This window comes from Suricata suricatta, chromosome 1 (genome assembly GCF_006229205.1).
Source record: "Suricata suricatta isolate VVHF042 chromosome 1, meerkat_22Aug2017_6uvM2_HiC, whole genome shotgun sequence".
Lineage (NCBI taxonomy): Eukaryota > Metazoa > Chordata > Mammalia > Carnivora > Herpestidae > Suricata > Suricata suricatta.
The window spans coordinates 78575931-78590753 of record NC_043700.1 but is presented as its reverse complement, the minus strand read 5'-3'; the positions used below and the strand labels follow the sequence as shown (position 1 = coordinate 78590753).

The following is a 14823-nucleotide window of genomic DNA, read 5'->3' as shown; positions in this document are numbered from 1 at the left end:
GGCTGAATATCAATTTCATGTTTTCAAATTTCAGATGCCAACCCTTTCTCTAATGCCCAATGACCTACTGTAAGCAAATGGTGGGCTTCTCTTTAAATGCAGTTTACTGCCTTCACACTTAAGCTTCTGCCTGTCTCTACCTTTCCCAGAAAGACAGCTGCAGAGAACCATCCTAGACCAGGATGATAAACTAGTCATCTGCAAATTGGCTTTTGCCAAATTTGTTCTTAGCAATTGTTCATTCACAGAATTAAGTCTCCCTCAACTGTTTCTCAATGAAATTACCTAAATTGCATCACTTGAGAGGCTATAAATTGAGGAATTTGACCTAGTCAGACAGGTGGAAAAAGGCTTCATTGAGCAAAAAATAACTGATATCAGAAGGATAACTTAAAAAAAAAAAACCCAGACAACAGGGAGAGGAACAAAGAGAATAGCATATACAAAAGCCATTTGGAAGGAGAAAACACCAAAATTATAACAGTTTGCAAAACGGCCAGAGTGGCTGGAATACAGAGAACAAGGAGGGACATAGTGTGAGTTGGAAATATAGTTGGGAACTAGACCAGGTTGTGCCTCACAGACCATAATAAAGACTTCTGTTAGTATGTTAAGATTGAGAATTGTTAATATATCTTAAGTAGAGAATGACATGAGAAGATTTTCATTTTGAAAGATCATTTTGCAAGTGGTGTGGAGACTATATTTTAAGAGTGTGCTGGCATCGGCTATTTTCTTACCTGGAAATTTATAATTGCAGTAGTTCAGGAGAGTGAAGATAGTACTTAGACGAGAGGGTATAGGAAAAGTGGAGTAAAGGAAATCACTTTCCAAAGTTTTTTCAATGTAGAAACAACAGAATATTGGATATTGGGATGAAGAAGACAAAAGTACCATGGGCAATCCCTAGATTTCTGATTTGCAAAAGCAGATGGTGTTGCCATTCCCGAGAAAGAAAAAACTAGACTGGGTTTGTGTAGCCTTCTCTCTCAATGTTTTGCTATACATGTGTATATTTATATATCTATAAGAATATCTTCTTTCAAATTTTAAGTTATTGAGAAATTAAATGTGAATTTGATTGAGGATTTATATGCAATTTAGAGCTTCATGTATGTAGGTATTTAATAAACCACAATCTTTATGATCCAAGCTCCTTCATTTACTAGCTAGTTGTCTTTATGCCTAATTTAAACTCACTATGCACCAATTCTTCAGCCTTCAAATATGAATAATACTAGTTCCTGCCTGGGAAGAAACTAGCTAGCACCATTCTCTCCTTTACTATAGGAAGGCCTCTAGAAAAACAGGAAGTTGATCAAGTTAAATCTCCTTAAACATGCTACTGATAAAACTGGCAAACACATTAATTATGCCAAATCATCATTTTACCAAATGATGCTAGTGAGATAGTCCTTGTTATAGACTGGATTGTGTCCCTCTCCCACACCCAAATTCATTTAGGTTAAGCCTCTAATATGACTGTATTTGGAGACAAGACCTATAAAAAAGGAATACAGATTAAATCAGGTCATTAAGGGTGGGCCTTAATCCAATAGTACTGCTGTCATTATAAGAACAGGAGAGGCACCTAGGTGGCTCAATCCATAAAGTGTCTGACTCAGTTCAGATCATGATCTTACGGTTCATGGATCCAAGCCCCAAATTGGGCTCTATGCTGATAGCATGGAGCCTGATTGGGATCATCTCTCTCTCTCTCCCTTCTGTCTGTTCCTCCATGACTTGCACTGTCTCTCTCTCAAAATAAATAAACCTAAAAAAAAAAAAAACCAAAAAACAGAGGAGACACAAAAGACCTGTATACCTCTCCATATTACACAAAGGAAAGACCATGTGAGGACACAGTGAGAAGTCTACTACCTAGCACTGGGAAAAGAGAGACCTCATCAGAAACAATCCTTAACAGCCCCTTGATCTTGGACTTTTAGCCTCTAACACTGAGAAAACAACATTCTCTTGGTTAGGCCACCCAGTTTGTGGTATTTTGTTATGACAGTTTTAGCAAACTAAGACAGTCCTTATCTGTGGAAAGCCTTTAGCAGAATGTATCTGTATCTGATCTGTTTTGATTGCTTATAGTATACAAATCTAGAATCTGAGGATTTAGGGGTCAGGTATCAATAATTACCTAAGTATAAAATGGAAATGTGTCATTAATGAAAAAGCTATCTTGTGTGGGGGTGCCTGAGTGGCTCAGTTGGTTAGGCGTCTGCCTTCAGCTCAGGTTATGACCTCATGGTTTGTGGGTTCGAACCCCGCATTGGGCTCTGTGCTGACAGCTCAGAGCCTGGAGCCTGCTTCGAATTCTGTCTCCCTCTCTGTTTGCCTCTCCCTCACTTGTGCTCTCTCTCTCCTCAAAAATAAGATTTAAAAAATGTTTTTAATGTTAATGCTATTTCTAAATAAATGTGACTTCCATCCAAAGAGTTACTAACATAAGGGCAAGTTGTGCCCTCTGTGCACTTGTTCAGCTCTTAGACGTCCCCTTGTGCCTTTTCTGCCAGCTCTATAGCTAGGCCTTTTCTGACCTTAGTTAGCCTTTAGAGATGGGTTTGTTTGTTTGTTTGTTTGTTTGTTTGTTTTAATCTTTTGGATAAATGCCTAGTATTGCAATTGCTGGGTCATAGGATATTTCTTTTAATTTTTTGAGGAACCTCCATATTGTCTTTCAGAGTGGCTGTACCAGTTTGCATTCCCACCAGCAGTGCAAAAGTATTCCTGTTTCTCTGCATTCTTGCCAACATCTGCTGTTTCCTGGGTTGTTAATTTTGGCCATTCTGACAGGTGTGAGGTGGTATCTCATTGTGGTTTTGATTTGTTTTTCTCTGATGATTATAATATTGAGCATCTTTTCATGTGTCTGTTAGCCATCTGGATGTCTTCTTTGGAAAAGTGTCTATTCATGCCTTCTGCCTATTTCCTCACTGGATTATATTTTTAAGTATTGAGTTTCATAAATTCTTTATAAATTGTAGATACTAGCCCTTTATCCAAGATGTCATTTGCAAATATCTTCTCCCACTCCATCAGTTGCCTTTTAGTTTTGTTGCTTGTTTTGTTTCCTTTGTTGTGCAGTAGCTTGTTATTTTGATGAGGTCCCAACAGTTATTTTTGCTTTTATTTTCCTTGCCTCCAGAGATATGTTTAGTAAGAAGTTGCTGTGGCTGAGGTAAAATAGATTGCTGCCTGTTTTCTACTCTAGGATTTTGATGGTTATCCTATCTCAAATTTAGGTTTTTCTTCCATTTTGAACTTATTTTTGTGTATGATATAATAAAGTGGTCCAGTTTCATTCTTCTGCATGTTGCTGTACAGTTTTACCAGCACCATTTGTAGAAGAGATGGTCTTTTTCCCCATTGGCTACTTTTTCATGCTTTGTTTAGTTACCCATACACTTGTGGGTTCATTTCTAGATTTTCTATTCTGTTCCTTGAATCTATGTGTACATTTTTGTGCCAGTACCATACTGTCTTGATGATTATAGGTTTGTAATACAGCTTAAAGTCCAGAATTGTGATGCCTCTAGATTTGGTTTTCCTTTTCAACATTACTTTGGCTATTTGGGGTCTTTTCTCATTCCATACAAATTTTAGGATTTGTTTGTTCTAGCTCTGTGAAGAATGCTGCTGCTATTTTGATAGGAGTTGCACTGAATGTGTAGATTGCTTTGGGTAGTACACACATTTTAACAATATTTGTAGTTCCAATCCATAAGAATGGAATATTTTTCCATTTCTTTGTGTCTTCTTTAATTTCTTTGATAAGCTTTCTATAGTTCTCAGTGTACAGATTTTTTACCTCTTTGGTTACATTTATTCCTAGATATCTCATGGTTTTTTGTGCAACTGTAAATGTGATCAATTCCCTGATTTCTCTTTCTGCTGCTTCATTAGTGGTATATAGAAATGCAACCAATTTCTGTACATTGATTTTATATCCTGCGACTTCGCTGAATTCATGTATCAGTTCTTGCAGTTTTTTGGTGGAGTATCCTGTCATCTGAAAAGAATGAAAGTTTGACTTCTTCTTTGCCAATTTTTATCCTTTTATTTCTTTTTGTTGTCTGGTTGGTGAGGCTAAGACTTTCAGTACTACTTTAAACAACAGCGGTGAGAGTGGACATCCCTGTCGTATTTCTGACCTTAGGAGGAAACTCGCAGCTTTCCCCCATTGAGGATGATAGTATCTGTGGGCCTCTCATACAAGGCTTTTATGATGTTTAGATATGTTCCTTCTATCCCTACTTTCTTGAAGGTTTTTTATCAAGAAAGAATGCTGTATTTTGTCAAATGCTTTTTCTACATCTTTTGAAAGGATCGTATGGTTCTTATACTTTCTTTTATTAATGTAGAGCATGACATTGATTGATTTGCAAATATTGAACCAGTTCTACAGCCCAGAAATACATCCCACTTGATCATGGTGAATAATTCTTTTAATGTACTGTTGAATTCGATTTGCTAGTATCTTGTTGAGAATTTTTACATCCATGGTTTATCAGGGATAATGGCTTGTAATTCTCCTTTTTAGTGGGGTCTTTATCTGGTTTTGGAATCAAGGTAACATGGCTTCATAGAATGAGTTTGGAAGCTTTTCTTCTGTTTGCATTTTTTTGGTGTGACAAAAACTAAGATTTAGTCTTAGCAACTTTCAAATATACAACACAGTAATGTTAACTGTAGTTATCATGCTGTACATTACATTTCCAAAATTTCTTTGTCTTCTAACTGAAAGTTTGTACCTTTTAATCACTTTCACCCATTCCCCCACCCTTCCCCTTGCCTTTGGCAACTACCAATTTGTTAACTATTCCTGAGTATTGTGGGGGTTTTAGATTAAAAAAATACATACAAGTTAAATCATACAGTATTTGTCTTTCTCTACCTGAAATTCCACTTAGCATTATGTATTTCTCCCTTTAATTCTGTCAGTTTTTGCTAATCAGTTGGTGTGTAAATGTTTATAATAGTTATATCTTCTTGCTGTACTGAACCTTTTACAAACCTGTAATCTCCTTTTTTGTCTCTTGTAAGCTTTTTTGGTTTAATGTCTATTTTGTCTGATACTAGTATAAACTACTTCTGTTTTCTTCTGGTTACTATTTTCATGAAGTATGCTTTTCAATTCTTTCACTTTTAATCTATTTTTGTCTCTGAATCTAAAGTGATTCTGGTAGACAGCATATAGTTGAATCATGTGTTTTTATCATTTCTGTCCATCTCCATTTTCTGGTTATCATTTACATGTAAAATAATTACAAGTAAGGAGGGGCTTAATTCTGTCATTTTTCTCAGCTTTATTAAGATATAATTAACATATAACATTGTAAGTTTAAGGTGTACAATGTGATGGTTTGATACATCTATAAATTGTGAAATATTTAACACAATAAGATTAGTCAACACATTCTTCACCTCACATAATTAACGTCTTGCTGTTGCTGTTATGGTGACAACATTAAAGCTCTAATTTTTTTTAACTTCATAATATGATGTTTCTTTTTAATTTTTATTTAAACTACACTTAGCTAACATACAGTGTAATATTAGTTTCAGGTGTAAAATTTGGTAATTCATCACTTACATACAACACTCAGTGCTCATCACAACTAGTGCCCTCCTTAATAACCATCTATTTAACCCATACCCCTGCCCACCACCCCTCCAGGATCCCTTAGTTTTTTCTCTATAGTTAAGAGTCTGTTTCCTGGTTTGCCTCTCTTTTTTTTTTCTCCACTGTGTTCATCAGTTTTGTTTCTTAAATTCCACATATGAATGAAATCATATGGTATTTGTCTTTCTCTGACTTACTTATCTCTCTTGGCATAACACTCTCTAGCTCTATCCACATCATTGCCAATGGCAAGATTTTGTTCTTCTTTATGATCGAGAAATAGTCCATTATGGATGTGTGTGTATAGACGTGTGTGTGTGTATATATATATATATGTATATATACACAGTATTTGTATACATATACATATACCTATGCATATACATACCACATCTGCTTTATCCATTCATCAGTCAACGGGTTTTAGGCTCTTTCCATAGTTTGGTTATCATTGATAGTATTGCTATAAACATCAGGGCAAAGCTCTACTCTCATAGCCACTTTCTAGTATAAAATACAGTATTGTTAACTATAGTCATCATGCTATACCTTAGATCTCCAGAAATTATTTATCTTCTAACTGAAAGTTTATGCCATGTGACCAACATCTCTCTATTTCCCCAACCCTTAGCCCCCAGGAAACATGATTCTACTTTGTTTCTAGGAATTTGATGTTTTTAGATTCCACATATGAGTGAGGTCATAAAGTATTTGTCTTTGTCTGGTTTATTTCACTTAGCAAAATGCCCTCAACATCCATCCCTATTGTTACAAATGGCAGGATTTCCTTTCCTTTCATGGATTATTGTATTTCCATTCCATATATACATAGTTGATGCTTGAACAACACGAATTTAAATGGCATGAGTTCATATACATGGATTTTGTTTTAAAAAGTATGTTGGAAATTTTTTTAAAGAGATTTGAGACAATTTGAAAAAACTCATAAACATGTAACCTATATATACTGAAAAAATTTAATTAGGAATTATGGTAAGAATACAGAACATATAACATACAAAATATGTGTCAATCAACTGCATGTTAGACTTCCAGTCAACAGTAGGCTATTAGTAGTTACGTTTGTGTGGGAGTCAAAAGTTACACATGGATTTTCAACTGCCCAGGGGAAAGGGAGAGTTAGCAACCCTAACCCCCATGTTGTCCAAGGGTCAATTGTATACCTCAATTTCTTTATCCATTCATCCTAACACATCATTCAACCAAGATGAACTCTTAGATTGTTTCCCTGTCTTGGTTATTGTGAAAAATCCTACAGTGAACAGGTGAATGCAGGTCAGCGATTTCATTTTTTTTTTTTTTTGGATATACACCTGTAAGTGGGATTGTTGGATCATATGGTAGTTGTATATTTAATTTGAGGAACCTCCATACTTTTTGTTCAGTGGAGGTACCAATTTACATTACCACCAACGGAGCACCAATGTTTCCTTTTCTCCACATCCTTGCCAGCATCTGTTACCTTTTGTCTTTTTGAGAATAGTCATCCTAACAGATGTGAGGTGATATCTCACTGTGCTCTTGATTTGCATTTCCTTGTTGATTTGGGATGTTGAGCACCTTTCTTGTTATTGTTGTCCATTTGTATGTCTTCTTTGGAAAATTGTCTATTAAAGTCTTCTGCCCAATTTTAATTAGATTTTTTTGTTCTCTTCTACAGTTGTATGAGTTCCTTATATATATTTTATATCAATCCCTTATCACATATACAGTTTACAAATATTTTCTCCTATTCCATAGGTTGTCGTTTTATTTGGTTGACTGTTTCTCTTACTGTTTAGAAGCTTTTCAGTTTGATGTAGTCTCACATGTTGTTTTTGATTTATTGCCTGTGTTTTTAGTATCATATTCCAAAAAAAAAAATCATTACCAAGACCAATGTCAAGGAGCTCTTTCCCTATATTTTCTTCTAGGAGTTTTACAATTGCTGGTCTTACATTGAAATCCTTCATCCATTTTGAGTTCATTTTTGTAAATGGTATAAGACAGTGAAAAATATTCACTTTTGCACATGAATATCCAGTTTTTCCAGCATCATTTATTGAAGAAATGATCCTTTCCTTGTTGAGTATTCTTGACCCTCTTGACAAAGATCAGTTGATCATATATACTTGGGTTTATTCTCTGGGCTCTCATTTTTTTAAATAGTTTATTGTCAAATTGGTTTCCATATAACACCTAGTGCTCTTCCCCACAAGTGCCCTCCTCCATCACCACCACCTCTTCCCCCTCTCCCCCTCCCTCTTCAACCCTTCAGTATTCAATAGTCTCTAAGGTTTTGTGTCCCTCTCTCTCTCCCCAACTCTCTTTCCCTCTTCCCTTCCCCATGGTCCTCCATTAGGTTTCTCCTGTTCTCCTGTTAGACCTATGAGTGCAGACATATGGTGTCTGTCCTCTGCATGACTTATTTCGCTTAGCATAACACCCTCGAGGTCCATCCACTTTGCTACAAATGGTGATATTTCATTCTTTCTCATTGCCATGTAATACTCCATTGTGTGTGTGTGTGTGTGTGCGTGTGGGGGTGTGTGGGTGTGTGTGTGTGTACACACACACACACACACCACATCTTCTTCATCTATTCATCAGATGATGGACACTTAGGCTCTTCTCCCCCCCCCCCCACTTAGGCTCTTTCCAAGATTTGGCTATTGTTAACAGTGCTGCTATGAACATTGGGGTACATGTGCTCCTATGCATCAGCACTTCTGTATCCCTTGGGTAAATCCCTAGCAGTGCTATTGCTGGCTCATAGGGGAGTTCTATTGATAGTTTTTTAAGGAACCTCCACACTGTTTTCCAGAGCGGCTGCACCAGTTTACATTCCCACCAACAGTGTAGGAGGGTGGCTGGGCTCTCAATTCTGTTCCATTTGGTCTATGTGTGTCTGTTTTATGCTGTACCATATTGTTTTTATTATTAGCTTTTTTTCCTAAGTATTGTGGTTTTGTTTTATTTTGTTTTGTTTGAGAGAGAAGGAGAGAGAGTGAGAATAAATCCCAAAAAGGCTCCACGTTCAGCACAGATCCCGAAGTAGGGCTCAATCCCACAACCTTGGGATCATGAACTGTGCAGAAATCAAGAGTCTGATGTTCAACTGACTAAGCCACTCAGGTGCCCCATTTATTGTTAGCTTTGTAACATAAACTGAAATCAAGAAGTGTAAGATCTCTAGTTTTCTCAATTCTGCTTGGGTATTTGGGGTCTTTTGTGATTCCAATAAAATTCTAGGATAGTTATTTTTATTTCTGTAGAATATGTCTTTGGAATTTCAATAGAGACTGCATTGAATCTATAGATGGTCTTGAGGAGTAGGGACATTTTAATAATATTAACTCTTCTGATCCATGAACACAACCTATCTTTCCATTTATCTGTGTCTTCCTCAATTTCTTCCATCAATGCTATAGTTTTTGGTGTTCCGATATTTTACTTCCTTGATTAAATTCCTAAGTATTTTATTGTTTCTATTGTTTCTAAGTATCTATTGTAAATGAAGTTGTTTTTATTTCCTTTTCAGATCGTTTATAGTTAGTGTATGAAAATGCAACTAATTTTTATGTTGATTTTGTATCTTGAAACTTTACTGAATTTGTTTATTAGTTCTAACAGCGTTTTGTCACCAACAAACAGAGGCAGTTTCATTTCTTTCTTTCCAATTTGGCTTTTTATTTCTTTTTCTTGCCTAATTGCTCTGGCTTGGATTTCCAGTACTATGCTGAATAGGAGTAGGAATAGGGGGCATTCTTGTCTTGTTCCTAATCTTAGAGGGAAAGCTTTGAATATTTTGAGAATTATGTTAGGTGTGGGCCAGTTATATACAGCCTTTGCTATGTTCTAGCATGTTACATCTATACTTAATTTGTTGAGAGTTTTTTTTTTTATCATTAAAGGATACTGAATTTTGTTAAATGCTCTTTCTACATCTGTTAAGATATTATATGATTTTTGTCTTTCATACTTTTAATGTGCTCTCTCACATTTATTAATTTGTGTGTTGTGCCTTCCTTGCATCAGAGAGATAAAGTCCACTTGATGATGGTGTATGATTCATTTGATGTGTGGTTGAATTCAGTTTGCTAGTATTTTTTTTTGAGAATTTTTGCATCCATATTCATCAGAGATACTGGCCCTTACTTTTCTTAAAGGATCAGGGTAATACTGGCCTCATAAAATGAGTTTGAGAGTGTTGCCTCCTCTTCAATTTTTTTTTTTTTTGGAAGAATTTAAGAAGTACTAGCATTCATTCTTTAAATGTTTGATAAAATGCACCTGTGAAAACATCTGGTCCTGGGCTTTTCTTTTTGGGGGAGGTTTTTGATTACTTATTTAATCTCCTTACTTGTTATTGGTCTGTTCAATTTTTTTTCTTCATGATTCAGAAGGTTGTACTTCTGTCGTTTTGCTATTTGTTTTTTTGTATACCTTATAGTGTTTTTGCCTTGTAAACTTATTCCTGCATCACTATTCTCTTCTTTTGTATTTAATTGATTTTTTGTAGTGATGTGTTTAAATTCCTTTCTCATTTCCTTTTGGGTATATTCTGTAGCTACTTTCTTTGTGGTTACCATAGGAATTACATTTAATGACATTAAATGGGAACAGGCTTTGGCTTTGGAAGAACATACTTATAGATTACATTCAAAGTTCCCATGTATCAACAAATGGCCATAGGTAATAATGCTTTCATTGTGTTAGTGATTTATTTCTATCATAACAGTTATCATAATCTCATGAGACATATATTTGCTATGTGATGAAAATGTAGTTGTTTGGCTATCTGATTATGATGTGGTATTTAAGTGATATAAGCAATATGAAGGGTTTTTAACTGGCTTTCAAAAGGTTATATTGCTGTTATTTCTAGGTTTGGTAGGATAGGGCTGGCCTTGATTAACTTCTGAGACAGTAAATTATCTCAGTAGTGTATTTTGTAGATATACTACAAAATAGTCAATGAACTAATCAGTCTGATTTTCAGGGTAGAAAATCATAAGCCCAGAGAGATACGAAAGTACCCAAGAGGGGGTTCTTCCTGCAAAAATAATGATACCCATTTTTTTTCCTGGTAAATTGTATCAATCTTTGTCTAATAGGTCACTCCTGAGTAAAATATGAATAAAGGAAAATAATTTGTTGTTAAATTACTAAAATGAGAATATACTACTAATCACATAAATAATTAATATAAACCTATTTTCAATAATTTAAAAGTACATGTGCCAAAAAGAATCGCATGGTTAAGGTTAGTTTTACTAGTAATTCTCAGTGAGGCTCCTGAGCTACAAGAGTCAAGTGCACATTCTTTTTCATATAGTTTAGACAATGTAAGGCATATGTTACTTTATAAAGTGTTGTTAAAATACCATGAGCTCTAAAAGGTTAAATAGATAAGATAATAACAAGACTAGCAAAAGAAACATGTCTGTTGAAGGGAAGTGGAGAGAAAGGAAAGAGACTAATGATACAAAATTATAATTGATGAAGCAAAATATCACCAAAAGGTGAGAAGAAATGGGAGTTACAAACAACAAAATTAACAAAAAGAGGACATGTTCTTTTCTGAGATTAGAAGGAAAATGGAAAGTATGCAAAAATTCAAAAACTTTTTTCCAATGAAGAAAAAAATAGAACTGATGTGATAGTCCTCAATCTTTCCAATGATGAAAGAAGGATGTTATCAAAGAAAAGCATGGGTAGGGTGCTTGAGTGCTGGAGAGATATGAAATATTTCAAGTAAAACATAAAACTTGTTTAACAATGAACACACCTATTTCATGGGTGAATAACATGAACTAGAAGTGTAATCAATTAGTTCAATTTCTTAATAATATTTCAGTGATCAGGGAGTAAGAGAATTGAATTAGAGGGTGGATCCAGCATTCGAATCAAGTTAATAAAAATGTAACTGAATTATATAATTCCTGGGGGCCTGTCTGCTGATTAGTTGAAGTTCTTCCCTTTCTCTAATGACGATCTTTTAGTAGTCATATAGTAGTTCATGGGGAGTCAAAGTTACTATGGTACATATCACTGGCAAGAATCAAAAAACTTTGGGAGTAGAACAAATGAATCATTTGAATAACTGGAATTTCAATGGGCTATAAGCTAAATTGAGTAGATTGGTTAATATATCCTTGTGATTCTTCACTTCCAGATGATTTGACCAGAACCAAAATATGGAATTATGAGATAACATTAGACAGAAAATTTTTTTGTTAGATATATACAGTCATACTGACTTTACCTTATAAATGACATTAAAAGGGGACAGGCTTTGGCTTTGGAAGAATATACTAATAGACTACATTCAGAGTTCTTATTACAAGGTTAGAAAACAGTGCATCGCTATCCTTTTTATCTTAATACAAACAATAAAAAAAACAAACAAAAAAATGATTTCCAGTCTGCTCACTAGAAAATAGGTCCCTTTGTAATATAGAAACTCTGTAATTAGCACTGGCTCCTCTATTACAGTCATGAATAATAAATATATTTAACAATTTATTAACTATTTTCCTCAATGCTTTTATTAAACATTTTCTTCCCAATAAACTTACCACAACCCCCCAGTTTTCTGAGCTTTCTAAACCAATCCAAGATCCAGATGTGGATAATTGACTTTCCTCAAAAAAAAAAATGACAACTCAAACCAACACCTTTACTTTTATGATAAAAAGAGGGTGAAAAGGAGAGAAGAAAGGGAGGAAGAGGAGGGGAATAGAGGGAGCAGGAGGGATGGAGAAGACCTGGTCTATGTGTCAAAGGATATGGCTCAGTAAAATCCTACATCACTGTTTTTGCTCAGCCAAACCACCAACTAAAAAAAGATAGGAAAGAAATATTTTTCATGTGCTATTATGTGTCAAACACTTTATGAACACTGGATTATTTAATTCATAGAACATTCCTAGGAATAAAGTTGTAATATCCTCATTTTGCAGATAGGAAGCTGAGGTCCAAGTATGTAACTTACCCAAGGCCACACCATAAAAGAGAGGGTAGAGTCAATCTACTTTGGTCTGTTTTGAAAAACAGTAATAGTTTTTCTTTACTAATCTGCAACTGAAAGTGGAAAAGTAGATAACATATTAAAAAACAGAAAGATAATGGGCCCTATCTTGTTCCTAATTCCTTGGTGCTTTGTTTGCCGCCACTTAGAGCTAGAAGGGATACTTCAGATAAACACTCTGGATTGCTCTTCACATGAAAGTGCATTATAGCTAAACCTGACTCAAGTAACATTTTCCTAAAATACAAATATTTTCTTCTATATTGGAGCCTGTAACAGACTATCACATCTTGTTTTAACTAAGAAATAAAGCTAGCTGGTGATACATCTTTCAGAAACTGCATGTACAAAGCCTCAGAAATAAGACAATGAAACATTATTTTAAATATTTAATAACCTACAGACTGACAATGTCCACACTACCTTAAGAACTCATATATACATATATGTACCTGTATATACATATATACCTATATATACTTATATATACATATGTGTATTATACACATGGATGTGAATATTATGTAATATTATGTGTGTGTGTGTGTGTGTGTGTATATATATATACATATATATATATTCCAGTTACAGCAAAAGAAGTTAAGATACATAATTCCTAAAGATTCCTAATACCACTGAAGAACTTATTTCCTGTCAAATCTCTTTAAAAGTACTTATTTTTGTCAAATGACCATATCACCAAATGGATCTTGACTAAAACCAAGATTCATTATTTAATAATTGAGTGCTGAGTCCTGGGACATATTGTGCTGGGTGCTGGTTAAGGAGCAGGAACCAAGATAAATATGACCCCTGCCCTCATGGGACTTAACTCCCAGTGTTGAAGAAAGATATTTAAGAATTACAGAAAAAATAATTATAATTGTGTTGAGTGCTAGAGAGAGATACAGGATGCTCTATTTAGTAGTACAACATTAAAGATCCTATCTAAATAATAGAGAAGTTTGTTGCAACCAGAAGTCATTATTTTATTTCTATAACACATTCAAAAATGAACTGGATAATTTTTAAAGAAATTTTTAAGAAAGAAAGATCCATCTAAGCCAAGCATCAGGCTATGTACCTTGCATGTTTTATTTAATTTACTTTTATAAAACTATGAGATACCTATTAACAGACCCTTATTTTATTCTTTCTAAAATTTGCCATGCTAAAGTGTGTCTTGCACACTAATTTTCAAGGCAGAAACTTAAAAAAAACCTAAACAGTAAGTGAAAAAATTCTCAGTCCTGCTCTTCATCTAAATCTTCAAAACCTGTACACAAACACTGCCCAATTATCCAATCCAGTCTTCTCCCCATCTTAACAGAAATTTTCAGACTATGCAAAGACCCCAATCACAAACTAAAACTATAACTATGCCTTAGCTTCCCACTTTCTCGCTATCTGCCTCATTCCTACTTGTACCATCCTGTGGTTACATGCCTCCTTCTAAGCAAGGCAATACCTTGGAACCAGAATATTGCTCCCCTCTCAACATTCAACAGTAGCAATGGTACTTCTGAGTTCCTGTTAAAAATATGTGAAAAGGAGACACACAGTTCTAGTCTTAGGGAGGGTAAGTGGGTGAACCAAAACAAGAAATACACAAAACTTAATACTCATCCCCCCCACTGTTTTTTCTTGTATTTTTTGTGGATGATTCTAGGCAGCATGGGGGGAATGTTATAGTTTTTTTTATATAGCTATAAATATTTCTAATTTATAGGGCCATTTTTGGAGTCCCCTAGGATTTATTTATTTTGAATTTATGTTTAGTTTAAAGTTATAACTACTTTAATCTTCTGAGATTTTTTAAAAATCAATTTCAAGTTTAAAATTTTGCTTGAGGAGTGCCTAGGTGGCTCAGTTGGTTGAACATCCAACTTTGGCTCAGGTCATGGTGTGGGTTCAAGCCCCTTATTGGGCTTTGTGTTGACAGTTCAGAGCCTGGAGCCTGCTTTGGAGTCTCCCTCTCTCTCCCCCTTCCTTCCCTGCTCACACACTCTCTCTCTCAAAATAAACATTTAAAAAATGTTTTAGGGGCGCCTGGGTGGCTCAGTCGGTTAAGCAGCTGACTTCAGCTCAGGTCATGATCTCACAGTTTGTGGGTTCGAGCCCTGCATCAGGCTCTTTGCTGACAGCTAGCTCAGAG

General features: G+C 35.0%; 1 long non-coding RNA gene across 1 annotated transcript in view; it reads right to left on the bottom strand.

Annotated features, from left to right (window-relative positions):
* Window positions 1-14823, bottom strand: part of LOC115306502 — a 57388-nt gene that overhangs the window by 30503 nt on the left and 12062 nt on the right. The window contains exon 2 of the long non-coding RNA XR_003915355.1: window positions 12633-12721. This is a non-coding gene — a long non-coding RNA (uncharacterized LOC115306502). The remainder of the gene's footprint in view (window positions 1-12632; window positions 12722-14823) is intronic.